This window comes from Prunus avium, chromosome 6 (genome assembly GCF_965620075.1).
Source record: "Prunus avium chromosome 6, drPruAviu1.hap1.1, whole genome shotgun sequence".
Lineage (NCBI taxonomy): Eukaryota > Viridiplantae > Streptophyta > Magnoliopsida > Rosales > Rosaceae > Prunus > Prunus avium.
In genome coordinates this window covers 35,503,571-35,512,928 of record NC_142289.1, presented here as the reverse complement: position 1 = coordinate 35,512,928, position 9,358 = coordinate 35,503,571, and the positions used below count along the sequence as shown (strand labels likewise).

Below are 9,358 nucleotides of genomic sequence, written 5' to 3'. Positions count from 1 at the left end.
CTGACTGAAGCCTCCCATGCAACTTTGCTTCAGGCACTCCATCCTCGATGACGAAGCCGCTTGTTATGATAACAGACTGCTTTTTTTCAAATAAAGCAATGCTGGTTACCAATCTCACCTTCTCAATACTACATTCGGAATGATGTCATTTTGACCTCAAATTGCAGTGATATTGCATTGTTGATCACTACAAATTCTTTTTTTTTTTTCCTTCATAAAACTATGAAAAGAAACCTGATATTTCCACAGTATCTATAGAAAATGATTCTCATTTAGAATAAAATAGAAAGGAAAATCAAAGCATTGGAAACATTTAAAAGTAGGTGTACCAAAGCATCCTTAAACAAGGTCACGCTGGTGAATGTTATAAAATAACTTATATAATAGTATGCTGGAGATATGACGGCGTTAATGGTGCCCAGAGCCTGCAAAAATGCATCAGCAATATGGAACACGCATTCACCTGATAATGATATTGAGAGAGACAATAAAGAGTGAAATGAATGCATGACATCAAACACTAAATGAGTGTTTTTCCTCAGGACTCAAACTGCAAGAGTTCCTATACAATATAGGTTTAAGTTCAAGGTGACAATTCTTGCACACAGTCTTCAGAATGAAAACTAATACCAAAATCGATTGAATGAAAAAACAAGGTAAAAGATCAGAGTATTCTTATAATTTACATCTTAGAGTCTCCATAGAAAGCAAATGAAGTTTCACATTTTGTAACATAAGCCAAAAAAAGCGTCTCAAAGCACTTAAATTACTTCATTCCTCACACAAAATCATTATCGAAGCATTTGAGAGACATTTACCTATTCGATTGTTTAGCAAAACTATATCAAATTCCATAGCTACAAAAGAGAAAAACCAAACTTGAAAGGAATAAATAGTGAGTAAAGAAACTTACAGCCAAAAAGCACCATGCATGGATACTTTAGTTGCCTTTGGATTGTTCGCACCGAGTAGAAAATATTGAACACTACAAGACCCTGTTTTGATGGTTACCAAGTCTCTACTGTCAGAAAGTTCAAATTCGAAACGTATCATAAAAATCGGCATCTTCCTCAGAATGTATCATGACCTCCTAGATGGAGGATCCTATAATCTATTTCACGCGTTTTAGCAGTAAATAGATCACGAAACCTAGGCAATAGTTCACGCCTTGGTTGAGTAGGTAACAGATCATCAGGCAGGCACAAAGGTTGAAGCCGTGTGAGTGATGTAATGTCACTTGACATGAGATACGCGGGCAAAGATGTACGCTGCCATTCAAAATGATGATGAGGCCGAGGAGGATAATCACCCACACCAGAAGGGTAGAAGCAGTCATCCTCGTTGCAACAGCGGTAGGTGTTGTCTTCGAATTCATCAGCCTCTTTACACAATTCTGGGTAACACGTGAAAATCAACCAATTCCCGTCATTCATTTTCACAACTAAACTTTGTTCGTCGAAGTCGAATGGCAATCTAATGCAGTTTGTAAAAGAGTGCTCTTTCCATTTTTGACTGGTGTCAGCCATGTCAAAGCGGAAGATACTAGACAAACTTGACACAAAGATATTAGTGCCTACAACAACACAATTGGTGCTGCTTCCAAGGTAGCGTTGGTGGAAAATTGGGGGTTCGGGCAAAGTCACTCATTCGTCATTTTTTGGTCTAACATCTCGAACCCAGGAGCGAAGTGTACGCCACATGTTAACATTAAACTTCAGCACGAGAGAACATATAATTTGGAGTCATGCTCCACCACGAGGGGGTAATTCTTCCCTTGTTGAAGGGGACGGTGCCTCATCATAGGGGGTGAATTCATAATGCAGTCCACAATGTTAAACACATAAACATCTCTACACGGATATGGTGTGAAATTGCCGTATCCATCGAAATCCAGTCTAAGGCCGCCTACCAAAAAGATGTTGGGGCCACAGACACCAAAACCCATAACTGCGGGAAGATCCCGATGTGTTATACCCACTATTCTGGATTCTGCCAATGGAAGTATATTGCAATTTTTCCCCAAATAAAAGGCGTGAATACATTAAGAAACCAAAGTGCCCGGATAATACTCGTCGAAACATAAATAAAGGAATTTCTTCTGCTCATGCTCATCCATAATAGACGAACCAGGGCGATCCTTCAGCTCCTCCGTATCTAGCCTAGGTTTTCCGCTTCTTCACACTTCGCCGCCGTGGCAACACACAGCCTCCAATTTTACTCAACCCTAAAATTGTGTGCTTCTATCCATAGGATGAAACTTCTCTATTTGTATAATTCTAGGGATCGATACCAACTGATGTCACATGTGACGTGGCATTCCATATTAGACATACCTACCACCAAACCCTAAAAACATAAAAATTGTAATTAATACAAAAAAAATAAGAACCTAATGTATGGATGCAATGCAAGTATAACCAAATGAAACTAACTAATATGAAAAAACATAACCAAACGTATGCATTAAAAAGAACCCTACAAAACTTTCACAGAACCTAATTCCACAGAAACATAAACCCAATGTATGGATGAAAAAAATTAAACTAATTTAGCAATACAAAACCTAACCTACTTTCAAAGAAAATAATTTCATAAAACAAAACATATTCAATTCAATTCAATTCCCAATTCAAAACAAAGCAAAATTTACCATTTGAGTATTACTATTATCAACATCAACCTCCAATTCAATTCAGAACACCCCCAATTCGATAAGCCTAATTTAACATAAATAAAAACCCTAAATCAAATTTAGAAGAATAAACCATAAAATCGGCTATACTCGGTTTTTGTTTGCTAATTTTATTTAAGAATCGTACAGCCGCACGGCTATACTCGGTTTTCCCTAACTTGTTTTTAAAAAATAGTATACCCCTTAAGTAGCATAATATGGATTTGTCTTTTTTAATTACTTTAATAAGTAGTTATGTTTTAGTTATTATCTACTTAGTGAATTATTAGTATTTAAATATTTTATTTAAGAAAAAAATAGAAAATTTTAATTACAATTTATTAAGTAACATAATTCATGAAGTTAATTAAAATATTCAATACTAATTATTCACTAAAGAAATAGTAATTAAAATATAATTACTAATTTAACTAATTAAAGTACTAAAAATAAAATTGAAAAAATTTAATTAACCTAAACATAGTTAGTTTATATTTATTTGGAAAAAAAAAAAAACTTCTCCCGACAAAAGTTCGTCGGCACATGGCTATCCCGACGAAATTTGCCGTATTAGATCTTTCCCAACGAAATGCAGAATAGAATAATACAGAAAGATAAAGAACACTGACTTTATTTTCAGATAGAGGCTTGCGCATTGGCAATGATCTAAAGACAAAATTTCAGCCTTTCTCGAAAATGCAAAGTGAAAAAATATGTCTTATATTTGTACGTTGGAAATCTTGTAAGTGAGTTCCGGGTTATTGGATATTCAGTATTTATAATACTGATTGCACCCTTTCCAACCACAGTAGTTATAAAACCTAATTTCAATGAAATTGGAATTGAAAGGATATGTCTTATCCTTTTTAATTTCAATTCTGTTGTGCAAAAAATGAAAAAATAAAAGGAAAATTAGGTATTAGACATAGATAACTTTACTTATTAGTATTTAAGACATTTGATATTTTGGTTTGGGTTTTAATACCTAGAAAAGAATTGTTATTTTGGATTAGGCCAAAGAGGAAGACCAGATTTGTTGACCCACCTTACATTAGTCATTCAAAAGACAATTATACCCTTTTCATTTAAAAACCTAACCCAAATTTGTTAGTTTCTCAGATCTCTCTCTCTCTCTCTCTCTCTCCGCGTCTTCTCCCTTTCTCCTCCCCTGTGTTTCGACCGACACCGACAAAACCCCCCAGCCACTGTCACGTCGGCCACCGGACCGGTCAAGTTTTGACCGGCGTCGCACCCCAAGCCAGCTCCAACCTTCCTCCTACCTCTGCTGCTGCTGTTTTGCCGGAAAACCCCGGTTTTGATCGGATTTTTACTCGGTTTTCCAATCCCTCGATCTCTCTCCTCCGGTCCTCAAATCCTTCGATTGAGGTATGGTTTTCTAGCTAGTTTCCATTGTCTTCTTCATTTTTTTAAATAATTTTTTTGGTTTATTTGCCTCTGTTTGTTTGCAGTCCTATTTTTTTTGGTTTCTTTGCCTCTAATTTTTTTTTTTCTACAGAATTTCAGTTGTGTTTATGGTTGGTGTTTTCTATCCTTTCCACATGTTCACCTCACACCTTTTAATGAGATTATCCTTTTCTTTGGCCAGTAATGGCTATTCATAGCTCTGATAAGTAGGGCTCTTAAAGTGTATCTTTGGGTACAGTTATATATGAACCTTCAGGTCCAATTTAATGTCATTTCTTTTAAGTGAAAGTGGCTTCTCAATTGGTCATTTGTTTCTACGAATTGCTTATTAATTTTGTATGTAACCTTCAGGTCAAATTTTGCATGTTTGAATTTTCAAGGCTTTTACACTGCAGTCTTGGAGAAAGATGATGTGTTGATATCTGTAGCATCAATCAGGTAGTACTGAAATGAAGCTGTTTGTAGGGAGTTGATTTTCCAGTTTTCGTATAATTTTTTTTTGTTAGTTGCTCAGTTCTTGTGATATTAATTTCATATCAGACTTCACATCAATAAAAAGATCTATTGTTTAAATCTCCAGCTTGCATCCTTATTATTTAGTCGTTGGTATCTGTTGTCATGGTTTTTTTACTTTTAAAAAAACTGTTCTATTGCAACAATATCTGTCGTTGAAACTGTTCTATTGCAAAAGTTTAATTCTTTGGATTCTTTTAGCATTCAAGAATGCCGTTCGAATATAAAATAATTGGTGGATCACATCATAGGAAAACCTGCTGTACCAAATGGTTTCTCATATCTTTTCTTTTTTCTATGTGGAGAACATTAATTAGGTTGCATTGACATTGACTAGACCTGATGGTTTGGTGGTTTTCAATACTTGGCTTTGACATCTTTGTGCATGCATCACTATCAGTTTGGTACATGTATTTGGCTCTGCATACCCACACTCTGAACTTTTCTTCTGCATTGCAGAAAACAGAAACTGCATTGCAGAAAATGGAAACTGCAATGTAGAAAACGGAATGTGCAATGCAAAAAACAGAAACATGGATAACCTATTTTACATTCTAGATGGTTTTCAGTCTGATTCCCTCTCTCCCAACATGTTTTGAATAAAAAAAAACTATTGTTTTGTTTTGTTTAACTTTAGAGCTGAGCATTTTTGCCCAGGCTCAGCATTTCAGTTTCTATTTTTGTATTGCAGTTTCTCTTTCTGCATCGCAGTTTTTTTTAATTTTTAAAACCGTTGATCGTTTATATAAATATTGTATAATTGAATAAATATTACAAAATCAAGTTTGGTGTAGTGGTTTTGTGAGTGAGCCCTCTTCCTTTGAAGGTCAAGGTTCGAGTCCCTTTAATGACACAAAATCTTCTTTTTTTAAAAAAAAGTGAATAAGGGGCAACGAAGTTGGTCCCATGCAGACGGTGGCGGTTGCTGGCTGGCGGGGCTGGAATCCCGCGGTGGTAGGTGGCCGGTGGCGATAGGTGGCCGGCGGTGAAAGGTGGTCGGAGGTGGCCGGCGGTGGGGGTTGGCTGGATGTGGACATGTGGCATAGTATGCTTGCCTTAGAAGGAATGGCATTGTGTGTAATTTTGATATTTTTTAATGATATTTTTGTAAAATTGGGTACTCATTTTGGTCTTTGGTTTAGGGTTTAGGGTTTAGTAAACTATTGTATTCCTATCTTCCAAATTAGTAAACTATATTGTGTTTTAAAACTAAAGCTCCCAAAAATAAATTACTTTTTTCTTTTGGGTATTAATTAAATTTCTCCAGAGCCCAAGAGGCAAGAGGCCCAAGGCCCAAGTCTATGGTTAAAATAATTATTATTAAAGAAAGCCAAATCCAAAGCCGAGCCTATAGCCAAGCCCATTAGCCCAGCTCTCAAATGGTAACTGCACTTACCAAACCATCATAGTGCTTTGTTTCGCTCAGAGTCCGACTTGGATGATGACTTTATCAGTATACATGGTGGTATTGGCCATCAGCCTGTAACTACATATTACAGAATGAAAGCCTTGTTGTCTTGTTTGATTGCCAAACGTCATTACTACTGAAGTGATTTTTCTTGAGCTACTTATTGGAAAAGGATTTTGTTTTGTTTTCTTAATTTTCTTCTCTTGTTCTACAGATGGTTTTCCATTAGCAAGCAATCTAGTTGGGAATATCTCAAGTGGCCAAGTACTTCAGTACGAAAGATCTGCTCGCTTTGTTGATAATGGGTGTAAGTATGAAGAATACCAAAGCTATATGAAAATAGATGGAGGTAAATCAGATAAAATCACAGGCAAAGATGAGCGCAGGGAGTCGAATCAGTTTTCGCTTATTAGTACCCAGGGCTATGAGCTTTCTCACTTAGGGAAGGCTGATGAAGTTTGCATTAAGAGGAAGAATATATTATATCACTCTTATGGAAGCTTTAAAGGACTTATTAGTATGGACGTGATTCTAATGAAAACATTCAAGACAATGCCTTGAAATCCGACTTATCTCGATTAGTACCTTCTGTAAGTTTCAACTATAAGATTCTAAGTGCACGGAGTTTGGTTCCGCAGTCCCAGAGAAAGCCGTTTTCAGACTTTCTTTTAAAAGAAGATCCTGTGATGCAGAAGAAACCATTGAACGATGTAAGTATTCAAATAATTCAGTTTCCTTTGAATAGAAAGAAAATTTAGAATATTGGGATTGATGTACATGTATATTACTGAACATTTCAATGATATATCCACAGGTCAATCAAAAAAGGTTTCTGTATCGGCCTAGACCAGGATATATCATTCCATGTTGTAGAGTAGAGAAGCCGACTTCAGGATCTTGGTCTGAGATTCCACCCTCAACTTTTAAATTCCGTGGCGAGAACTATTTCAAGTATGACTTTGGTTTTTTCTTTTGTCAAAACGAAGCTTAACTGAATTTAGACATTTGCAACTAGTTACTCTGTTCTGCCTTGCTAATAATAATATTATTTTCAGTTGGTCCACCATCCAGAGATAACGAAAGCAAACTGCTCTGAACTACAGTCCATATACTCCAATAGGTGTTGAAGTGTTTGTATGCCCAAAAAGATACATCACATTGCCGAGCATCTTGAGCTTCCCAAAGTGAAAGCAAATGAGAAAGTGTTCATTGTATGTTTAGAAAGTGTTCATTGTAAACATACAGGTATGTTTTCAGAATTTATTTATCTTGTTATGTTTTGTTTATTATGTTTTGGCAATATCTAATGATATTGCTCTGCACCTTGTTGCAGTTGCCTACTTATCATGCTGCAATGTTTCTTGGTAATAGTGATGGAAAGGGGATGAGTCTTGTAATGTTTATTTATGAGAATTTTGATAAAGACTTCTCTCCTCAATTCCAGGACAGCATCAAGGTAACTTCATTTTGTATGCAAATTCATCCATTTGGATAAGCATGTACTTTATCGTACTCTCCCCGATGGAAATGTGATCTTATGATCTAATGGAACACTCAGTCTGGATATATTTGAATGACGCTTTTAGAAAATGGTTGACAATGAGACGGAAAAAGTTAAAGGATTCGCAAAGGACTCCACTGCACCTTTTAGAGAAAGACTAAAGATCTTGGCTGGGATGGTAAATCCTGAGGATCTCGGTCGGAGTTCTGCTGAAAAGAAGCTTGTACATGCATATAATGACAAACCAGTTCTTTCACACCCCCAACACAATTTTGACAAGGTAAACATTGAACATTTATGTTGTTGAGTGTAAAAAAAAAAAACAGAATAGCCGGGCGGCTATACTCTCTTTTAAAATATTCTATTTTACGAGTATACTCTTTAAATATAACAATAAAAATCTGGATTTCTCTGTAGCAAAGCTGAGCCTTGAGATAATGAATCAATTAGACATGGTATGTATTTGCGTGTGTTCCATGTGTATGAGAAGTGAGATAATGACGTTGCTTATCTTTTTAGGTACCCCTTGTTTTATTTCCTAAATATATTTGAATATTATGTTTTGATTATTATTTGATATAAAAAATTAAAAAACAAGGTCCACAAAATAATTAATTACTATTTATGAAGTAATTTATGAAATTATTTAAATATTTAAATATTCAATAAAGAAAAAATAATTATTATAATATAATAAATAATTAAAGTAATTAAAAAAGGATAGATATTACTTAATGACATATATATTAAATTAAAGAAGTTGGGCAAAACATAAAAGTAAAGAAACTAATTTTATATTTTAAAAATAAATAAAAAGTAATGAAACTCATTTATTTCAACATAATGCCCTTTTTAGTTATTATACACAACTCACAACACTTTCATAAAAAAAAAATTACCAAACACTTAGAAACTAATTATTGTACCAACATCACTTTTAATAAAATGTTTACCAAACATCAAACTGCTTTCTCTCATAGCAAATCTGACGGCGATTATTTTCACAGCACAGTAATGCCAAAATGGCCCATAATTACACCTATGTAAGTCACTTTGTCTTATTTTGCCTTTTAAAAGTAGCTTCTCCGTCCCAACAAATAAAAAAGTAGCTTCTAACCAAGGTGGTTGGTGTGAGTGGTTCGGCACTCTCATTCCTTAAGAGAGGTCAGGGGTTCGATCCCTGCTCTCGTATGGAGTCACCACTTTGGCCAGCACTTTACCCCTTACGGGCCGACCCGGTGTGAGCGGGGATTAGTTTGGATTGTGGTTAAGGCTTAAAGGTGCCACCCATAGTTGGGGCCCATCCAGGACCACCTCGCGGTTCAAACCAAAAAAAAAAAAAAAAAAAATAGCTTCTCCGTATTAGTTATCTCCTCATTATCAAGTCCATCTAAACCTTGGACCTCACGAACCCTACCAAGATACCATAGACTCTAACCCCATGCCATGTGTGCTCCGGACCGGAAATGAGATATTGTTTGTTTTACCGGGAAGGAACAATCCCCTTTCTTTTGTTTTTTTTTAACTTTCCTCTTAAAATAAGTATTAACATTTACTTTTCATATTGAAAGTCTTGTAATATAGCATTTCCAGTAATTTACATAATAAAGTGCAATTAATCATTATTACATAAGATTTGAAGTATGTTCAAATTTTATTACATACTAAATAATAGAGTGGGGCGCATGCATATAATGTGTCTCATCTATATTAAATAGGAGAGGTGTTACACAATATCATACATAAATGTAATTTCCTTTTTGGTTGCTAGAGAGGATGTGTAATAGTGGTCCTGTTTCTTTTTTTGTTTTATTATATTACTCTTTAGGAGTTTTTTGTA

General features: G+C 35.3%; 1 long non-coding RNA gene and 1 pseudogene across 1 annotated transcript; one reads left to right on the top strand and one right to left on the bottom strand.

The window, feature by feature from the left end:
* Positions 1 to 909: 909 nt before the first annotated feature.
* On the bottom strand, positions 910 to 1,708 carry LOC148294107 (uncharacterized; annotated as a pseudogene).
* A 2,076-nt stretch (positions 1,709 to 3,784) lies between these two features.
* On the top strand, positions 3,785 to 5,848 carry LOC110758725 (uncharacterized). Its single transcript, XR_002526980.2, has 3 exons — positions 3,785 to 4,057; positions 4,448 to 4,534; positions 5,489 to 5,848. It is a non-coding gene; the product is annotated as an uncharacterized LOC110758725 (long non-coding RNA).
* The last annotated feature ends 3,510 nt before the right edge of the window (positions 5,849 to 9,358 follow it).